Source organism: Polistes fuscatus, unplaced genomic scaffold, assembly GCF_010416935.1.
Source record: "Polistes fuscatus isolate 324 unplaced genomic scaffold, CU_Pfus_HIC Scaffold19, whole genome shotgun sequence".
NCBI classification, from domain to species: domain Eukaryota; kingdom Metazoa; phylum Arthropoda; class Insecta; order Hymenoptera; family Vespidae; genus Polistes; species Polistes fuscatus.
The window spans coordinates 1,965,678-1,986,324 of record NW_025113095.1 but is presented as its reverse complement, the minus strand read 5'-3'; the positions used below and the strand labels follow the sequence as shown (position 1 = coordinate 1,986,324).

At 36.1% G+C, this 20,647-nt stretch overlaps 4 long non-coding RNA genes across 4 annotated transcripts; 3 read left to right on the top strand and 1 right to left on the bottom strand.

Annotated features, from left to right (window-relative positions):
* Window positions 1-4: 4 nt before the first annotated feature.
* LOC122515654 lies at window positions 5-1,069 on the top strand. Its single transcript, XR_006303329.1, has 2 exons — window positions 5-126; window positions 941-1,069. It is a non-coding gene; the product is annotated as an uncharacterized LOC122515654 (long non-coding RNA).
* Window positions 1,070-1,125: 56 nt separating this feature from the next.
* On the top strand, window positions 1,126-1,744 carry LOC122515657. The gene is made up of 2 exons (XR_006303332.1): window positions 1,126-1,233; window positions 1,647-1,744. It is a non-coding gene; the product is annotated as an uncharacterized LOC122515657 (long non-coding RNA).
* Window positions 1,745-5,904: 4,160 nt separating this feature from the next.
* LOC122515656 lies at window positions 5,905-9,800 on the bottom strand. The gene is made up of 2 exons (XR_006303331.1): window positions 9,723-9,800; window positions 5,905-6,142 (listed from the first exon to the last, which is right to left on the bottom strand). It is a non-coding gene; the product is annotated as an uncharacterized LOC122515656 (long non-coding RNA).
* Window positions 9,801-10,643: 843 nt separating this feature from the next.
* On the top strand, window positions 10,644-11,631 carry LOC122515655. Its single transcript, XR_006303330.1, has 3 exons — window positions 10,644-10,726; window positions 10,818-10,899; window positions 11,405-11,631. It is a non-coding gene; the product is annotated as an uncharacterized LOC122515655 (long non-coding RNA).
* The last annotated feature ends 9,016 nt before the right edge of the window (window positions 11,632-20,647 follow it).

The following is a 20,647-nucleotide window of genomic DNA, read 5'->3' as shown; positions in this document are numbered from 1 at the left end:
TCCTGCGAACTGTCAAATCGCGAGTGTATAAACAACCTGAAAGAATGAAAATTTTCTAGGATATACAATTCATTCGGCGTGGATCGATGCTTATCCTTCAATGTGATCGTTCTTTAATGTTAACATGTAAGTTTTTTCTAATCAATTCCAAAGTATTTCCCACCAACTGCAAAGAACCCTAGACTGCATTGAAAAGAGACAGAGTATGACGTTGCATCGTAGGGCGAACTCTCATTTAACTTACCTGCAGTGCCGCCTATCGTCAACGCGACGGAACTATCGTCTCGTTCGTGCACTTTACCTAATTAATTCAAAAAGCAAACAATTTTCAATGAATCCTAATATAAGAGATATTCATGATTGTTTAATATTTGACTAAATAATATACATTTTCGATATAGCCGTAAATTAAATATTGTTTAAAACATCGCTTAATAAAAATATATATATATATATATATATATATAAATACATTATCCATTAATAAATTAAAAGAAAACAAAAATGTATAACGCTTAAGTTTCATATTTTATCACGGATACTTACATAGACGAATAATTATTAATAATTGAATATTTAGAAATCTAGTAACAAATTTATAATTTTCGTATTATTAAATTCGATAAAATCGTGCGACATTTAAAAAATAAATAAAATGTAAAGAAAAAAAAAAGGGAAAGAAAAATTTGATTACATAGAGGAAATACGATTGTTTAGTCAATTGAACGATGACGATGAAATGTTTATCTGTATCGATCATACAATTCGAAACAGTTGGCCGGGTTTGGTATCGATCGTGTTCGTTGAAATTGGTCAGCTAGGAGAGGATGTAATGAAGCTAGAAGATCTGCCCTTACATATTTTTTTTTTCTTTTCTTTTTTTTTGCATTGCATTCTCTCCTTGTACCGGTGCATTGACTCGCGTTTCTTAATCGTATAGATCGGAGCGTGCGATCCTAGAAGAATAATAAGACGCATGGGACTTGAACGGTTGCACCATTCGAAGTGCATAAGACAGTAACAGAGATAGATATACAAACAGAGGGAAAGAGAGAGGGAGAGAGAGAGAGAGAGAGAGAGAAAGAGGGAGGGAGAAAAAAGGAAGAGAAAAAGGGAAGAAGACACGCCAAGATCACGAACACTTTTACAGATTAATAATATCTCTTATACACCCATGTTCGTGCGTACCATCGAAGTGAATTTGTATTGGATGAAGTACCAGAGGAAAAAGAGGTAACTAAAGTTTAACTAAAAACATAGATAGATGATCATTAAACTATATTACATATTTGCCAAGTATCTATCATGTAAGGTAATCATTTTTGTCAATTTTAAAAACTAGGACATTTTTATTTTTTTATTTGTTTGTTAACAAGGGCTCAACAGCTGATCGTATGATCATATGCTCTTCTTACATATTATTTTTTAATTTAATTAATTTATATTTTCATAATATATAAATAATTTGAATGTGAAGTATACAAATTATAAAGTTAATGGAATTTTTAATTTTGATTTACATTAAATCCACTGTTAGTTAATTCACAGTTTTATATACTTAAACATTTGCACTTACGATACTTGCATTATGCAAATAAAAAAAAATATATTTGCTAATGGTCAAAAATGTGTTAAAATGACTTTAGAGCCATATTACCGGTCGTGAAAGAGTTAATATGTCTCTTCATCCGTCTGACTGTTGTGAGAATGAAAAAGAAAGAAAGAAAGAAAGAATGAAAGAAAATAAAAAAAGATAGAAAGGGAGAGAGAAAGAGAGAAAGAGAGAGAGAGAGGTGGGAAGGGGGGGAGGAAAGAGGAAGAGAAGTAAACAGAGAGACGTTTTCGAGGTGTGTGTTGGACCAATAAACGCACTTGTCTGCGGTCATTCGCACTAATTTTTTGCCACAGGATGAATATTATACTCGACACGTACACACGTATGCACATACACGTGCACTTATCTTTAATGGACGGTCTCGTTGATGATTCCTCTTGTTATTAAAGTATAAGAGCTCGTACGTGGGGTACATATTACTTCCATAATCCTGTAGAACGTCCTCCGTCAAGAGATCATATATATGTACATATTATATATATATATATATACACACACACATATAAAGGTATTTATGCACGTAAATACGTATACATTGGATGCATGTGTAATAGTTTAAAAGTCGTGTTTCAAAGAAATCGCTTGTTGCATATTCTCTTTTATCTCGATATCAGCTTTGTACCTTCAACGAGAGAAAGTGGATACCGGGTAATAATGCTCGGGTAAAGTGGGAGTGAAAACGTTGGAAGATTAAAGCACCTCTTTCTTTTTTTTTTGATTTTTCTTTCTTTCCTTTTCTTCCCCTGTTTTGTTTCTCCCCAACCCCCCTCTCATTCTCTCTCTCTCTCTCTCTCTCTAACTCTCGTGCTAATATTTTTTGTTCCCTTTTTTTCTTTTAATTACTTTATTACGATTAGTGTCCCCTAGCTTGTAATAATATGCAGCGAATTATTTTTTGTTTTGTCTTCACAATTCAAGGGCAAATAATAATATCAAGCGAAGTAATTATTGGACCTTTTTATAGCTTCTATAAATACACACATACACACACACACATATATATACACGGTGTATACAACACATATTACGTGTATTATACATATACACGAATAGAAGAGGATGTTTAGATGCGCGTTGTATAAGACAAATCGATTACGCTTATAACGTCCCCCCTCAGCATCCTTGACATCGTCATCCTTTTTGATTTCGGTTTAGGGTGAGCATTCTTATCGATTCCTTTCGGGTCCTCCCTCCCTTCTTTCCCTTTCAACGATTGTTCCAGCCCCTTGTTCCCTGTGTCGCACATCGATGCGTGTAACTCGGGAAGGCAAGTCCGTTTCTCTTCTCCGTTGGTATGCCAGGCACGATAATTAGGGAGGAAGAGCTAAAAGAAGACGCCATTCGAGACGAAGTAACGAACCTACACCATCTTCTTCTTCTTCTTCTTCTTCTTCCTCTTCTTTTGTATTATGCCCATCGAACTTTGGATTCTCTCAAACTTCTACTTGCGTTCGGATTTAATTCTATTTTTTTATACCTTTTTTTATTTAATTTTTCTTTCATTTTGACTCCCCCCCCTTTCCGTTTGTCATCCTCTGTCTTTCTATCTTACTTGTTCAAGTATTCAAGAGAAAGGAGAATGCAATAGCGATTTTTCTCACGTCACGGCGAACGAAAGGACAATATTTCTCATCATCGCGTTTACATCTAATTGTAAGTCTCCTATCAGAGCTTTACTGATCTCTCTCTCTCTCTCTCTCTTTTTTTTCTTTCCTCCTTTGCAACGAGCAAAAGAAAAAGAATATCATGTTCCTCGTTGTCCCTTGGCAAAAAGGAAGCCGTGAGATCGGCACAAAATCTTTCTTTGTCCTTTTTTTGCGCGCGATGAGATCAAAGAGGGGGGCAAAAAAGAAGAAAAACCATGGAGAAGAAGACAGAAGGAAAGAAACAATGGGGAAAGGAAAAAGAGCGCGTACGAGAAAATTATCCTCCCTTTTGGATCACCCACGTTTCGTTCGTTCCTTCGTTTATTCATTCGTTCATTCATTCGTTCATTCATTTAACAATAAGCTTTCCAAAATCAAGAAAGAGAAAGTAGAAAATCTCAGGGACCTCTCCCTAACCTTTATCGTATCTTCTCTTTCTTCTTCTTCTTCTTCTTCTTCTTCTTCCTCCTCCTTCACTTCCACTTCCTCCACTACCACCCCATCCACGCCACGTTCACGCCTGTTTGAACAGTGTTCCCGTATTCTCGGCATTTCTCTCTCAGGATACGAGAACCCGTTATCGGTGGGACGAGGAGTGTGCAAATATCGGCATAATACCAAGAGAGATCTGTGAGAGAGTTGCGATAAGAGTTCAACTTCCACAGAAAGAGAGAGAGAGAGAGAGAGAAGGGGAACGGGCAGGGGAAAGAGGGAGGAAGGGGAGGAAAGGTATAACGAGTCTTAGTTCCTAAGAAAATTTTCTTTATTACTTTCTATCTTTTTCAAACGGATAACTCGTAGAAAACTGGCGGTGAAACGACGATGAGATCGTTTAAAGAATCTCGCAAATCGGTCGTTAGTTAGTTACAAAGTGGGGAGTAGGAGGAGGGAGGGGGGACGGGGGTGGTACTGGCACGTAATAGACGCCACGGCGTGGATGGGCTGGACGACATTACCGTTAAGCGCATAGCGCCAGTAAAAAAAAATTCCTGGCTGAGTCATTTCTTTAAGTTGATTACGGCTGACTTTTTTTTTTGTCTATGTATTTTTTTGTCCCTCTTGTTTAGTTCTCATCCAAAGGCAGGTAGGTAGGTAGGTAGGTAGGTAGGTGGGTAGGTATGTAGGCAGGCAAACCACCCACCGACCCAACCACCCACTCAACCATTCCTGTCTCCACCCAACGAGGCCGGTCGATCGTATGTACGTACCGTATCCTACTACTACGCTCGTTGGTTTTCTCGTGTACGCAATGAGAGAATAAAAAAGAGAGAGAGAGAGACGGGGAGGGGGGAGAGAGAAGAGAGAGCTAGCTAGCTAGTTGTATTAGAAAGAAAAAAAAAACCGCGAATATGACGACGTTTTAACAGGCCTCGAGAACTCGTAGTCTTCGTTCACATAATATCGCTTATATATACCTATTGTGTATACTCTACTGTTATATATAGAGAGAAAGAGAGAGAGGAAACTGATGAAACTCGTGCCACGGAAAATGTTTCGAGTTTCCTCCTCGAAACGCGAGTGCTCCGAGAGAGAGGACTCGTTTCCCTTGCTCTGGTTCTCGTGAGAGAGGACAGTGCGCGATGGAAGGTCGGATCCCGCTACCAACATGCGCGCGTGCACCAAACGAACGAACCAACGAGAGGGAGGGAGAGAGGTAGAAAAGGGTGACGGTAGGGGAAAGGGGGAAACGGTGAGCGGATCGGACGGCGGCGAACGGAGGGAGAGACACGCCCTGCTGCAGGTCGATAACGGAACGAACGCATCCTCTCTCATGGTAGTTTCTCTCTCTCTCCCTCTCTAGCTCCGGCAGCAGTTCTCTCTTCTTGCTTTCCTACCTCTCCTTTCCTTCCTTCCTCGCTCTAGCTTCCACCCTTCCTCGCCACCTTCTTCACCTCTTCCTCTCACCGACCTTCTCATTTTATCCCACATAGTCACGTACCACACCCGCTATTCTATCGGTGCCGACTGTGAGCTGACTTTCCGTACGTATTTTATTGTCGGATGTATGTATATAGATATGCATGTATGTATGATACGATAGAGAGAGAGAGAGAGAGTGAGAGGGGGGTTGGGGGAGGGAAAGGGAGAAGAGAAAGAAGCTGCTACTACTACTACTACTATTACTACGCTACCGAGGTCTGGCAAATGTTTCTCTTTCTCTGTTACACATTTGGAAGTTTCTTTCAAGGAACCCCCTCTCTCTCTAACATCCAGGGAGAATACACGACGTGCTGCCTTGGATCGCATTATCACGCGCATCTAACCTCCGAGAAGGCTACGCCTGTCGGCATAGCGTGCCAACGAACCGAATGCGAGACTTTCCGAGCGAAACCGAAGCGTAGATACGACCCACGACGGTAGCGCGTGCAAACAGGCTCCGCATCCGTGTGTCTACCCCCACCACTCCGGCAACCCAAACGGGGGGCCTTACTCGCATTCTCTATCTCTCTCCCTGCACGTGCATCCTGCGTATATGCGGCCCCTCCGTTGGTTGCACGCGTGACACACGCACTTCGTTGCATAGAGATACGGATCGAAGGACGCCAGTGGTGGTAGTCGAGGAAGCGGAACGACCGACCGACTGTCCGTCCCTTTCTCTCTTTGTCCCTTTTTTGCGCTCCCTTTTCTTTCTTTCTTCCTTCCTTTCTTTCTTTTTATGTTGCAACGTTGGAGCCAACGAAGCAAAGGACTCGTCATGGGGTACGTCGCCCCGGGGTGCAATCCTCGTTTTCGATTTGTGTCCTCAAACCTCCCTGTTGAGACCAAGGGACCTCTCTTCTCACTCGTTCATTCTCTCGTTCCTCTTTGCTTTACTCTTGATACTCGTGTCATCCTCATATACGGGTTGCTAACGGATAGCAGACTGAACATCCTTCTTTTCCTGAAAATTGATATCGATATGCTTTTCGTCTACCTTTTTTTTTTTTCTTTTACGATGACTGTCATTTTGTCTTATACAATATTTCCAAAACGATTTTAAAGATATATTACATCGAAGGATCGATGACATCTACGAGATCGATTAGTTGTGTTTTCTCGGTTCCATTCGAATATCCAAATATTTGAATATATCATTGGATATCTCTGTTAACGATACTCGTATATAATATCTTATTAATACTATTACAATAGTATACAATGTTAAGGTATATTACATTCCTCGAATAATTTCTCTCATACAACTGTGGAACTTTCACTGACGCGTAAACGGGAATTCGAGCACGCTCGAATAATGCTCCGAAAGTCAATGATTATTTTTTTCTTTTCTCAACGTCCTTTCTCTCAAGCTATTATCCCTTTTCTTTCACAGACACGAGTTATACATACTATGGTTTATCTCCTTTCGTGTCTTTTCATTCGCGCCACGAATCTTCGATAATACTTTGGTAAAAAGGAGAAAGACGACAAATTAGAGATATATATATATATATATCTATATCTATATATATGTAGATAGAAAGAGAAAGAAAAGAAATGGCGAAACAGAAAGATAAAAGGGAAAAAGAAAAAGGAAATACGGGAAAAAAGGTACGGAGGGGGGTAGGTAGGTAGCACATGCTCTCTGCTTTTTCTGAATGCTTCGAGGCAGCCGGAATATTCCGATTGGAAATGCTCGCGAGAGACGTTATTGTTTGGACCATCCAGTCACGATTCATGCCAATCGTTGCGCTTGGAATCGCCCTGACGTTCAACGAGAATACGAGACGAAAAAGCAAGCAAGCAAGCAAGCAAGCAAGCTAGCTAGCAAGCCAGTGCGACGATAACATCATTGTTTTCTTTCTATTTTTTCTTTACGAATCATATTTTTCGTTTGAAATTTTTCTCTAGAAAACTATTCCCATATTATTGGAACGATCGATACGAACGCAGAATCAGACATGCTAATTGCTTTTCAGATATGTCAATCAATTTTCTATTCTTAAACGTACAAGTCAAATTTGTTAATTGGTCAAACGAATTAGAGATAGGATTAGAACGTTGTGGTAGGGAATAAATTCGGTTTTGTTCGAATGTTAAACACTCGAGAGATTAGATTAACAGTTAAATAAACAGAACGATATGTTATAAGTTGTAAATCTCTGATTTCGGATGATCGTGTTCGAACGAGTACACATTAAGAGAAGAGTTATGGGATTGGAGTGGTCGATAAACGACGTCGGCCTAACTTCGGTCGAACGCGTTGCACAGGGGGGTAGGAGTTATGTATTAAGTATGTACATAGTACGTGCGGTATGATAGTACATAAGGAAGGAAGAAGAAGAAGAAGAAGAAGTAAGAGTAAAAGAAGAAGAAGAAGAAGAAGAAGAAGAATGGAAAAAAGTGGTTGGTCGTCGTCGAGACGTAGAGCAGCGCTTGGCTTTCAGTCGGAGTAGAAGCCGATGGCGTCAGCCGGTCTGGCTCGACACATTCGCGAGGGTTTGTCATAGGGTTAGGGTAAGGGAAAGGTGGAAGGAAGAAGCGTGTGTGTGGGGTTCGTGGCGAGCTTGAAAAAGAGTCGAGTACGAAGGGAGGATGAGGATGAGGAGGGGGAGGTTAGGTAAAGTCCAACGACGACGACGACGACGACGAGGACGAGGACGAGGACGAGGACGAGGACGACGTAAATATGCGACAAGTTAGCGTCCGCGTATATAAATCTAGCCAGTGCTCACGGTGACAGGTCACGCAGTGGAGCTTTCTGCTTTAGCTCGCGGTGGTTCCGTCCCACTTACCCACCTCATCTACCTTACCAACCAACCAACCAACCAACCAACCAACCAACCAACCAACCCACCCACCTCATCTACCCGCATAAACGTATACACAGACGCAAGGAGAGAGAACTATGCACCCAGTATGGCACAATACTCTGACGCAACCACCCTTGTCAGGGTAATGCGACGACGTTCTGACTCTGCACGTCGGATTGCGTCGATAGTTAAACCGGAGACCAGAGCAGATTCTACAAGGGATCCTCGAGAGGAAATGCGATACATTGTGTATACCCGTTGTCCTAGGCTTTGCTCGCTAGTTCCTTGCTAATGTTGCTATATTATACCAGTATGTATACACGTAAAGTCTCTATATCATCACTTAGGCACGTGGAAATCTGTTGTTGCAACTTTTCCTATGGACACGCGAAAACAATGAACAAAGATTACGTAAACATGTAACTTATTTGACCTTGTTTTAAAGTTACACCCCGTATATACATATACATATATATATATATATATATTTCTGTTTCGCGGTAGTTCTTATCGTATACTTGATTGCGGGCTAATAGAATTGGCTGAAATATGTAACTGGGTTGCCAAAAGATGCTTTGGAATGTTTCAGGAAAAGATAAGAAACTTTGTTTTACTCGCGATTAAAGACTCGACGGGGGTGGAATAATAAATAATCTAGTTTGTAAAAGTTTTCGTGTGAAAATAACCGAAAAAGAGGGAGGAGAAAAAGAAGAAAGAAAAAAAAATTAGGAATAAGTATTAATAATAGAGAAAAGAATGGAAAATGAATGGGAAGAGTTAAAAAAGAAAAAATGAAGATCGAAAATGAAATAAAAAGGTAGAAAAATTTCGTTATAATTTATATTTGTCTTATTCTCGGATTAAAATCTTGAAAAGTTCTCTCTCTTCGAGAGAGAGAGTTAATGTAAATCCTTTCATAAAGTAGCACTACCGATATCATCGGAATATCTCTCGTTTCTTCTTCGCAGCGTGTCGTCGAGATTTCGTCGACATAAAGCTATCCCTTCGCGTGACCAATGCGTCAGTTCGAAAAGCACCCTCCGAAAAGGGCTCCCGAGTGTTCGCATATGTAAACAGGAAAGTTAAAACCGTGGTAAAGGTTCTCTCTTTCCAGTGACTACCGACAAAGTAAGTAAGGGCACTGGCCAGAATATATACCGACTGCTGGCGTGTAATCAATATCGCGGGGGATACCTTGTCCCTTCAACGCGATTAGGGAGAAACACAGCAACGAAGGAGATTCGTTTAATGGAAGGAAAAAAAAACAAAACAAAACTAAAAAAATGCAATGTCCGTTGAGTGAGTAGTAGGAGGAGGTACTCGAGGGACACGTTCGACAACGATAAATGAAAGAAACGTTTGAAGATGAACGGGTAATATGATCGCGTGTCTAGGAGAATTCAAAAACAAAAAAGAAACGGAAAGGGATTTTGATTATCCTAATTTTATAATATTCTCAACAAATTCTTGTATTTATTATGGATAAAAATGAACAGATATACTTGAACGTTGATGTTAGAATAATATCGTAATGCATGCTAAGTAATTTCTAGTAATAGTTTTACTCAGAAAATAAAAGGACAGAAGTAAGACATTTTTGAGAGCATATCTTTGAAGAGAGGGGTGCGTAAAATCGAGCGGAAAAGAGAAGAAGAAGAAGAAGGAAGGAACGTAATAAGTAAAGGAGGTGTGAGAGAAAAGGGGATCGTTGAGAGGTCACGCAGTGCTCACCGACAGTGATCGCAGCGGTGGCAGTTTTCGTGAAATTACTCAACTCCCTGGGTATACGTTTAACTCGGCGGCTGTTACGGGAGCAAAAGCAGAATGCAAAAAGGAAACTGTGAAAGGTGTATGGTACGAGCGCGTGCGTGGGCGTGTACGCGTGCGTGTGCTACAGTTAGAAGTAAATAGATGCGGTATTGGTGTTGGTATTGTTGCTGGTGATGGTGGTGGTGGTGGTGGTGGTGGTGGTGAAGGGAAAAACGACGAAATATGCGTGCGTGTGCATATAGGAGAAATGGCAGATGGCGCGAGCAGACTAGTTGCGTTAACCCCCCTTCCCCCCTTTCCCCCATACACATACACACATACACTTTCCTTCCACCTTCGCTGTTCTGTTGTGTTCTCTCTTTTTCTCTTTCATTCTACCCTCATAAATATGGCAATCGTCACGCGAGTCAAAGAAGAAGAAGAAAAAAAAAAGAAAAAAAAAGAAAGGAAAAAAAAGATAAAGCTGGCAGCAAATGATATCGTACTTTCTAAACCAGCATTACTGGTTGTGTGGTCTATTGATAAAAGGGAATAATTCGAGAACTCTTCCAGGTAACGCGCGAAAACTTATTGTCCTCGTTTGAACGATAAAAAGGTTTGCGTGATCTTTCATCGTGCGCTAGATTGTATGTACATACACCAATATGAGATATCTTTCGTTTGCTTTTTATACCTCTTATACAATGTGTATTTATTTTTAAGGTACCACCTTAACAACGTACAACGTACTCGTACTTCAAATTAAAGTTATATTTTTTCTTTTTCTTTCTCTTTTTCTTTTTCTTTTTCGTTTCTCTCGTGTGTTCGCGTGAAAAGTAGAAAAATCGTAAAGCACATAGGAAATGATTTACAAGATGGAAAAAGATACTCTGGTCAACAACCGTCGTCGTTGTCGTCGTGTGTGAACGTGGCACGTGTTGAATTTTAAGTATACCAAAGGTGTTTGTCATTCTTCTGTGAACGCAGTAGGTTTTTACTATACCTTTGTATTACATTCGCATTTCAAAGTCAGTCGACGTTAACGAGCCAGTGTCCGAATCTCCTTCTTCTGTCCAGGTGTTGTACACCGCCTGCTGCTACATAGAATCGATGATAGGCGGAGCATAGAATAGGGCTCTGTAGTTTAGCAAAACAATAGGTATGTAGTTGTACTACTACCTGTTCTTTACCTTTACCCTTACGTTTAATTTCTCTACTCTCGTTCCTGTCATTCTTATAAATCTAAAGCTATTATGTCTGCATTAAAAGTTTCTCCTATTACATGCTTTTACATATGTATTTTATTTACATATACGTTTGAGGACAATGATACGTATACGTACCTGTAAGTATGCAGGTATCGGGGACATCTAACTTTAAATATTTCAAATGTTCATTCATTGATCGAAATTGAATAATATATATATGTACACATGTATACGGTAAATCATAGAAATAATTCCTATTCGTTTCTATTGTAAATTTGAAACTATTAATATTTACTTGTAATGCAAATTTTCCAAAATTTCTCTATACGCAGAAACTTATTTTAACTGATTATTCACAACTTTCGTATTAATATCAATTTAATTACAGAGATGAAACATTTTATTCTTATTTTGTTATGTTAGAAAAATATATATATATTATATTTTTACTTATAGTCCACTAAAACAGGGCCAGGCACCCTAAATTGGGAGTAGGGAGGAGGAAATTAATCTAAAGGTAAGTCGACGACGCTGAATCGAATGGTGCTAATATTTTTGCAATAGCATCCTTCGTTTTAGCATTTATTTCTTCTCGTTTGCTAATCTTTCTATATTTTTTTCTCTTAGATAAAAAGCTAATAAAACTGACAAAGATTATTCCTGGCATAAGAAGAAGAAGAAAACTAAGAATAAGAAGATAAGGAAACACAGAGAAATTTAGTTTCGTAATATGGGACCCATTTCTATCTTCTTTCTAAGGTTTCCTGATACTAGGAGGATAATCATAAGACACATTCAATGGATCAACACGCACAATGGATCAACAACATCAGTTTAAGAACAACGTACAATGTTTTTTTAATTAATTATTATAAATTATATCTTATTTATCTTAAAAATCAAATTTACATTAAAAAAATGTAAAAGAAACTTTCTGTACAAGATTGAAATTTATAAAATATACTTAAATTAAATCAAATTATTTGTTGAATTATTTATATTACAAAAAAACAATTCCCAAACCAAAAATCCAAACAGGTGAACAGAAAAAAAAGATATAGAATAATGCAACGTTAAGGTAAGTTATTTTTTAGTTACTAAACTTTAAACATAAATACGAGTTCCAAAACTAAAAAATTAAGAATCGGTATCTCATTTCCAAGAGTTTCGGACTTTTCCAAGAAATGACGTCATTTCCCAGAATTTCGGACTTTTCCAAGAAATGACGTCATTTCCAAGAATTTCAGATTTTTCCAAGAAATGACGTCATTTCCAAGAATTTCTGATGACGTCATTTCTCGGAAAAGTCCGAAATCGAGATACCTCCTCGCACATCATGTGATCCTGTTACAAAATTAAATTTTCGACAAAATTTCAAAGTTTTCTCGACAAAATTTCAAAGTTTTCTCGAAAATTGAGATTGTTAACAGGATCACATGATGTGCGAGGAGGTATCTCGATTTCGGACTTTTCCAAGAAATGACGTCATTTCCAAGAATTTCAGAAATTCCAAGAAATGACGTCATTTCCAAGAATTTCGGATTTTTCCAAGAAATGACGTCATTTCCAAGAATTTCAGATGACGTCATTTCTTGGAAAAGTCGATAATCGAGATACCTCCTCGCACATCATGTGATCCTGTTAACAATCTCAATTTTCGAGAAAACTTTGAAATTTTGTCGAAAATTTAATTTGTAACAGGATCACATGATGTGCGAGGAGGTATTTCGATTTCGGCCTTTTCCAAGAAATGACGTCATTTCCAAGAAATTCGGATTTTTCCAAGAAGTGACGTCATTTCCAAGAATTTCGGACTTTTCTAAGAAATGACGTCATTTCCAAGAATTTCAGATTTTTCCAAGAAATGACGTCATTTCCAAGAATTTCTGATGACGTCATTTCTCGGAAAAGTCCGAAATCGAGATACCTCCTCGCACATCATGTGATCCTGTTAACAATCTCAATTTTTGAGAAAACTTTGAAATTTTGTCGAAAATTTAATTTTGTAACAGGATCACATGATGTTCGAGGAGGTATCTCGATTTCGGACTTTTCCTAGAAATGACGTCATTTCCAAGAATTTCAGATTTTTCCAAGAAATGACGTCATTTCCAAGAATTTCAGATTTTTCCAAGAAATGACGTCATTTCCAAGAATTTCTGATGACGTCATTTCTTGGAAAAGTCGATAATCGAGATACCTCCTCGCACATCATGTGATCCTGTTAACAATCTCAATTTTCGAGAAAACTTTGAAATTTTGTCGAGGAAACTTTAAAATTTTGTCGAAAATTTAATTTTGTAACAGGATCACATGATGTGCGAGGAGGTATCTTGATTTCGGACTTTTCCAAGAAATGACGTCATTTCCAAGAATTTCGGACTTTTCCAAGAAATGACGTCATTTCCAAGAATTTCGGACTTTTCCAAGAAATGACGTCATTTCCAAGAATTTCAGATTTTTCCAAGAAATGACGTCATTTCCAAGAATTTCTGATGACGTCATTTCTCGGAAAAGTCCGAAATCGAGATACCTCCTCGCACATCATGTGATCCTGTTAACAATCTCAATTTTCGAGGAAACTTTAAAATTTTGTCGAAAATTTAATTTTGTATCAGGATCACATGATGTGCGAGGAAGTGGCACGCGCCATCCTTTTTTTATGTTTTTTAAATCATACTTTTCAGTTCTTTAAATATCTTCATTTCTTAGGAAAAAGGAATTAGGAATTGTTAATGTTAGGAATAAATAATTCAACAAATAATTTGATTTAATTTAAGTATATTTTAAAAATTTCAATCTCGTACAGAAAGTTTCTTTTACATTTCTTTAATGTAGATCTGATTTTTAAGATAAATAAGATATAATTTATAATAATTAATTAAAAAAACACTGTACGTTGTTCTTAAACTGATGTTGTTGATCCGTTGTGCGTGTTGATCCATTGAATGTCTTATGATTATCCTCCTAGTATCAGGAAACCTTAGAAAGAAGATAGAAATGGGTCCCATATTACGAAACTAAATTTCTCTGTGTTTCCTTATCTTCTTATTCTCAGTTTTCTTCTTCTTCTTATGCCAGGAATAATCTTTGTCAGTTTTATTAGCTTTTTACCTAAGAGAAAAAAATATAGAAAGATTAGCAAACGAAAAGAAATAAATGCTAAAACGAAGGATGCTATTGCAAAAATATTAGCACCATTCGATTCAGCGTCGTCGACTTACCCTTAGATCAATTTCCCCCTCCCTACCTCCAATTTAGGATGTCTGGCCCTATTTCTGTGGACTATTAAATGATGAAAAATTTTGTCTAACAAGAGAGAGAGAACGAGTATTACATCTACGAGAGTATCTACATAAGATATAATAAAAATATAATGACTGTTTTTGTAAGTAGTATTTGACTGGACTCCTTCTCTGAATTTTATAATGCTTTTAAGATTATTAGGTATACCCTTGCGAGACTTATTTTCTTATCATTAATGTAAAATTATACTTCTCTCATAGTAAAATATTCTTTAGCAATAAGATTTATATTTAATTTGCAAGTTAATTAATAATCGTAAAGTATGTTGTTTCTCTTTGTATAAGAAATTAAAAACATTGCATTACATTAGTGGATATAAATTGTTTAAAAAAAATTTACAATTCATTAATCGTTATATTCAAGATGAGATATGTTGTTATTATGAATTATTAATATTCTATTAATTTTTTAATGACCTATATAAAAGCTTATATAAAAAAGCAAACGATATTTCGATGTAAAACGATCCGGGATACCAATTCTGGGTAACCAGGTAGAAACGAAGTAACTCAGATATTCGGATTCATTAACGAATTTACGTTAATGATCGATAAATGGAAGAATCTCTCTTACTAAGATCTACCTTTCTCTTTTTCTCTGTTTAGAAAATGGCGATTAATTAAAGGAAAAAGCAAGCATCGTAGAATATCCGGTTCGTTAATATTTCTCCGTCGATTTTCTAATTACTATTACGTTTTATAGTTGGGATTATTTTGTACTAGTTGTTTTTTGTCTTTTTATATTCTAATTAGAGACAAATATAATTCGTTCGCGATAATATCGGGTTGGAAATAATAATCGTACAGAAACAGAGGAGAAAATTAATACGTCGAATGATTAATTTGATGAAAAAATAACAATTCATTTTAAATAATTAATTTGTTTGGAAAAAATTCAACAATGTTGAACAATATATATATATATATATATATATATTTACTTAACTTACCGATCAAATATAAATGATTAAATTGTTCGAAAAGTTGATTAAGATTTTCAATAAACAATTGGATTATAAATCAATACGATATTAACTTAAAAGTATATATATATATATGTGTTGAACGTATTTTACACGAGTTTACACTGATGCTCATCGATCCGATATGTACTCTTCAAATTTATTTGTAACTACCAACAAAATATCGGTTATTTGATCCGTTCGAAAGATAAAAGCGATTAACTATACTTTTTGTTGTTGTTGTTGTTGTTGTTGTTGTGTGCAATTTTATAAAATCCTACAACTCAAATATTTTCATCGATTTTTTTTAACCTTTTTACTTTATCCAAATAAATTTCTCGAATAATTAGACTTACGCACCGCTAAATAAAACAAACGTTTGTAATACTCTTTAATAATAAATGATACGACAGTACATATGATATACAACGTGTCATAGAACTTGTATTAATTCTCGTTCGCGTTATAATAAATTTCAATTCATTTTATCTTTATTACATTAGTAATGCAAAATCACGCGTTCACGATTATTCCTATGAACATATAAACATATTTGAATATTATTTAATCCATCGTTCACGCGAGTCTAACATAAGATAGAAAAAAAAATTTGACGAAAGAAAAAAGATAACAAAAAGTATAATGGAATTCATTGAAATTGGATTGACTTGGTATTATTCAATTTAACTAACATAAGTCTTGGCATAATGAATGATCGATTTTATTCGTTCGACTTTAATTCTCTTTTGTCGAGAAACGATTTCATATAAGAACGACCCAAATAACGAACTTGACTTCGACACGACTAGGCGAGAAGAAAAGAAGAAAAAAGAAGAAGAAGAAGAAGAGGTTGGAGTTGGGGTTGGGGTTGGGGTTGGGTGGGTGATAGGAGAGTGTTGGAACGGTCGACACGGTGGGGTCCTACCCACCCCCCTTGATCTTCGGTGAAAGGTGCTTGCTTTTCGCGAATATCTCGAGGACGCTCGACCGTTTTATCACGAGTTCCCTTTCTATTGGATCGTGCCGTCTCGTGCGGTAAGAGGAAAGCTCATTCAATCGATCCGTCTTGCGCGCTTTTACCACCATTCGACGGAAATTGGTACGACACGTAGATGAAGGATCACCCAGAGTAACTCTCTTTCTATCTATCTACCTATCTATCTAGCCAGATACCTAGATATCTAGCTATCTATCTATTTCTAGCTAGCAACCTATGTATTCATCAATCTATCTTACTCGGTAACATCTCACTCGGAATTTAATTAAGTTCCGATTGATGTCACTTTATGAATACGACTTTTGAATTAGAATGGTATATACCTCCGTGTTAACTCCCCTCTTCCCCCTGCCCCTTCGTGTGTTTGAGTCGCCAATCCGAATATATAATTGATTTATTTTATTTTTTAACTATCCAACTGATTAATTTTTCAAACTATCAACAAAAGTAAAATCATTACGAATAATAAGCGTGTTATAAATGTTACAAATTTTCAAAGTTCGATATAATAACATAACGATACAATCAAAAGATTAATAATAATCTTATCTTTGCGCGAGACATTATCTCGAAGAAAATCATAAAGATATAATATAAAAAACGAGTGAACATTTTTTTCGTAAAAAAGAAAAAAGAAAAGGAGGATTACTTCTTCGAATGATCACTTACGTTGGAAAGTAAGTAAAAAAAAAAAATAAAAAAGAAAAAGAATAACGTTATTTTAAAGGAGATCAAAAAAATTGGATCAATAATTCCGAAAGAATTTGCGGTTAGATAGTGCGGATGTAGGCGTTTTGATCGGAAAAGGCAATAAACGCTGATATCGTACGTCCGCGAGTGGTACGAATGCGTGATTGTCCGTTGTTTACGAGTCACGAAAGATAGAATGAGAGAAAAAGAGAGAAAAAGAGAGAAAAAGAGAGAGAGAGAGAGAGAGAGGGAAAAAGATTATACAAATAGAAATAGATATAGAACCTGGGTACACGTTGAGCGTGTTCAGCAGTGCAACCGGCTGCTGTAGTATAGGTGCATTAATAATGTAGAAGTGCATATGGTGTGCAGTAAGCGCTTGGTGGCGCGCTGACTAGGATCAATGCTCCGGTTGCGATCTATACGGTAAAGTGCAATATAGGTAACGACAAACCAAACTGGCTCTTTCTCTCTCTTTCTCTTTTACTCTATCTTTCTCTCTCTCTCTCTTTCAGGTGGTTCTGGTTCTGGTTCTGGCTCGGGCTTGTTCTCTTTCTCTTTCTTTCTCATGTAGGTGCACAGGAAACAACACCGTTACGCGGCACGCGGCTCGTTTCGATGGAAGTTATTAGAAAATATTCGGTCTAGGCGTGGCTCTCTGAACTCGCTCGTGAGAACAAGCACAAGGACGTTAAAAGCGTCGATTACGATTTATAAACGCGGCTGCTCTATGTGTATGTGTGTGTGTGTTTTTTTTTTCCTTGTCTTTCAACTTAGACTTAGGTGGAATTTTTGATATCATAGACAGAGACGTAGGATAATATTTTATTATTCTTTTTGTATAAAATAAATTAATAAAATTTCAGAGAGAGAGAGAGAGAAGAATACTATGTTTTTTTTTCTTCTCGTTAATAGATTAAATTCTTGGCAAGATTTTATAATAAATTATATATATTTCTCGTAGTATTAGGCACGTTAAGAAGATTTGTTTCGTTAGAGAGTATTCGTAATTATACGAGATATAATAAGAGATACAATTATTCATTTGCAAGTATTATTGTATTTTAAATAATGCATTCTAAACGATTGAGCATACTCTCTCGTTAAAGATTCATTTAATCATTTATGTTGAATTATTAACTTCTCTTACAATAGAATATATATATATATATAGTTGCAATTAAAGATTAATTTTCTTTCAAATCGATAATAGAGATTTACGAATACTCCGTTGCATGTACGTATTCATTTCCTAAAGTTATTTTTGTATGTGTATTATAAATCGTCGAAGAAATATTTATCTATGAATAAATAATAATAATAATAATAATGAATTAGATATTTTACTTACATTCAGTTTCCATATTGATAATTAATAATAATTATTAATTCTCTTCCAATCTCTAAACGTTTCGTTCGTCAACCAGGTAAATTCGTAGCGATAAGTATATATAATATACTTTGTTAAAGTTAAATATATATATATATATTTGATGGACATGGATATTGGGGTGAAAAGTGAAGAGAAATTAGGAAAGCACAATTGGTATATGATTACGATATGATCCAGGCAGAGAGAGATATACATACACACAAATTAATTTTGTGATTCAGCGATAACGTACTTTATAAATTTATTCACAGGATTTAAATTAATGAAATAGTATACAGTTAAGGTTTTTGTTTTGTTGCTTTTTTTTTTTTTGTTTTGTCTTTATCTCTTTCAATCGATATTTTTTATATTGTTCTTCTTGTTGTCGCGATAATTGTTGTTGTTCTTGTTGCTGTTCTTGTTGTTGTTGCTGTTGTTCTTGTTGTTCCAGTAGTTGCTGTTGCTTTTTTATAATTCACGTTGCAAAACGCGAGACTCTCCGCTGTTTTGTAATTATATCATTTTGTTTAATTCATATTTATTTTTGTCGAAACGATCGCAAGCGCACAATACATATAAATCTGATGAGTCTCGATTATTACGCGTTTATTTCGTAATACCTTCGTATCGCAGTAGTGAAAGGGTCTCTTTACAACCACCCCCTTCCCCTTTCCCTCTAATTATTATTTTCTTTCCTTTCTTTCTTTTTTTTTTTTATATTTATTTATCATTGCACCTCCTTCGTAATCCTTCGCTTTATTCTTTTCTTAATTTCGTTCTTTTATTTCCTTTCGTCCTTATCCCCTTTTTCATATTTTTATAATTTTTTTTTTCCTTTTATGCGCGATGAATAATAATTAATAAATAATAATAATTTACACGAGGCAAATTTCCATATACATATTTACATATCGTACAAATTATTAGTCTTTCTTTCCCCTTATTTTTCCATCGTGTGAATCTGACATATAAAATTACAAAAAATCCTCTATCTATTCGAGAATTGAAAAGTTTTTAAAAGCGAATAACTCCTATACGAGAAATTACGTATAGCAAATATATACGGATCGCCGCTGTGTGTGTGTGTGTTTCTTTTTTTTTTTATTTGTACGCGTGTATTCGATTTAACACACACGCGAATCAATATATAAATATATATATATATATATATATATATATATATATGTACACAAAGTGGTTGAAAAGTATAACCAGAGATCATTTTCAAATAAAATAAAATTCTTTTGATGTATTACACAAAATTCTCTCTTTTTATATTCTTTCGTAAACACAACAAATGTATCTTCTTTTTTTTTTAGAAAATAATTTTGAATTAATTTTCTATATCGTGTGTTTCATACAAATGGCCGCCATTTTGTTCTCGACAGGGTGAACGAAATTAATGAGAGAGAGAAAAAAGATGATTATATTTAAAAGAAAAAAGTACAAAATATATTTCTAGTAGATACTATTGAACTACTCTGTGCATACATATATATTTATATGTATATATATATGTAAAATGTATATTTAATATACACATTTATATATTTTGCACGTATGCATGTATATACATAAACGTACACGCGTACGTGCGCGGTCATCCATATACACGTACATATATACAAGGATACAACCACCCGCCGATACGCAACAGCGCAAAGCTATTTACACGTCATACTCGTAAAGTAAATATTTACACGTACGCGGGGCTAGAAATCTAAAAAAAAAAAAAAAGAAAAATAAAAAAGAACGAAATAAAATAAAAAAAGGGAATGAGAAAAAAAAAGAGAAAAAAAATACTCGCCAGCGAGAGAGTGAGAGAGAGGGAGACGATTTTTAAGATGAGGATTTATGCGATTCGACGACGAGAAACGTACTGATGCCAACTAAACGCCTTTTATTGCCCTTTTCTGATCGAGAAAAAGAGAGAGGGGGGGAGAGAGAAGGATGAGGAGGAGGAGGAGTAGGAGGAAAGAACGAAAACTAGTTCACCGATAAACCAACGGCTTTCAGAATGATGGAGGATACAAAATAAAAAATCAAATATGTGTGTGTGTGTGTGCCACGTTTGGAATAAAGTAAGTAAGAAAAAAATAAATAAAAAGGAACAGGGGAGGAGTACTACTGGAGAAACCCTTATTTTTTATTTGTAACGTATCTCTCTAACGTTTAAAAAAATAACTCGAAACTTTGATAGGATTATTTTTTTTTGGGGGTGTGTGTGGAGGGGAATATTTAGTTCGGAAAACAAGGATTAACGGGGAACATTGGCAGTGACGGCGTGTGTTGGAGACGTGATTTATCGCAAAATTGTATTAGAGGAGGGGGAGGTGGTATTTGTATTTCTCTCCCCTTTTATCCCTCTTTTTC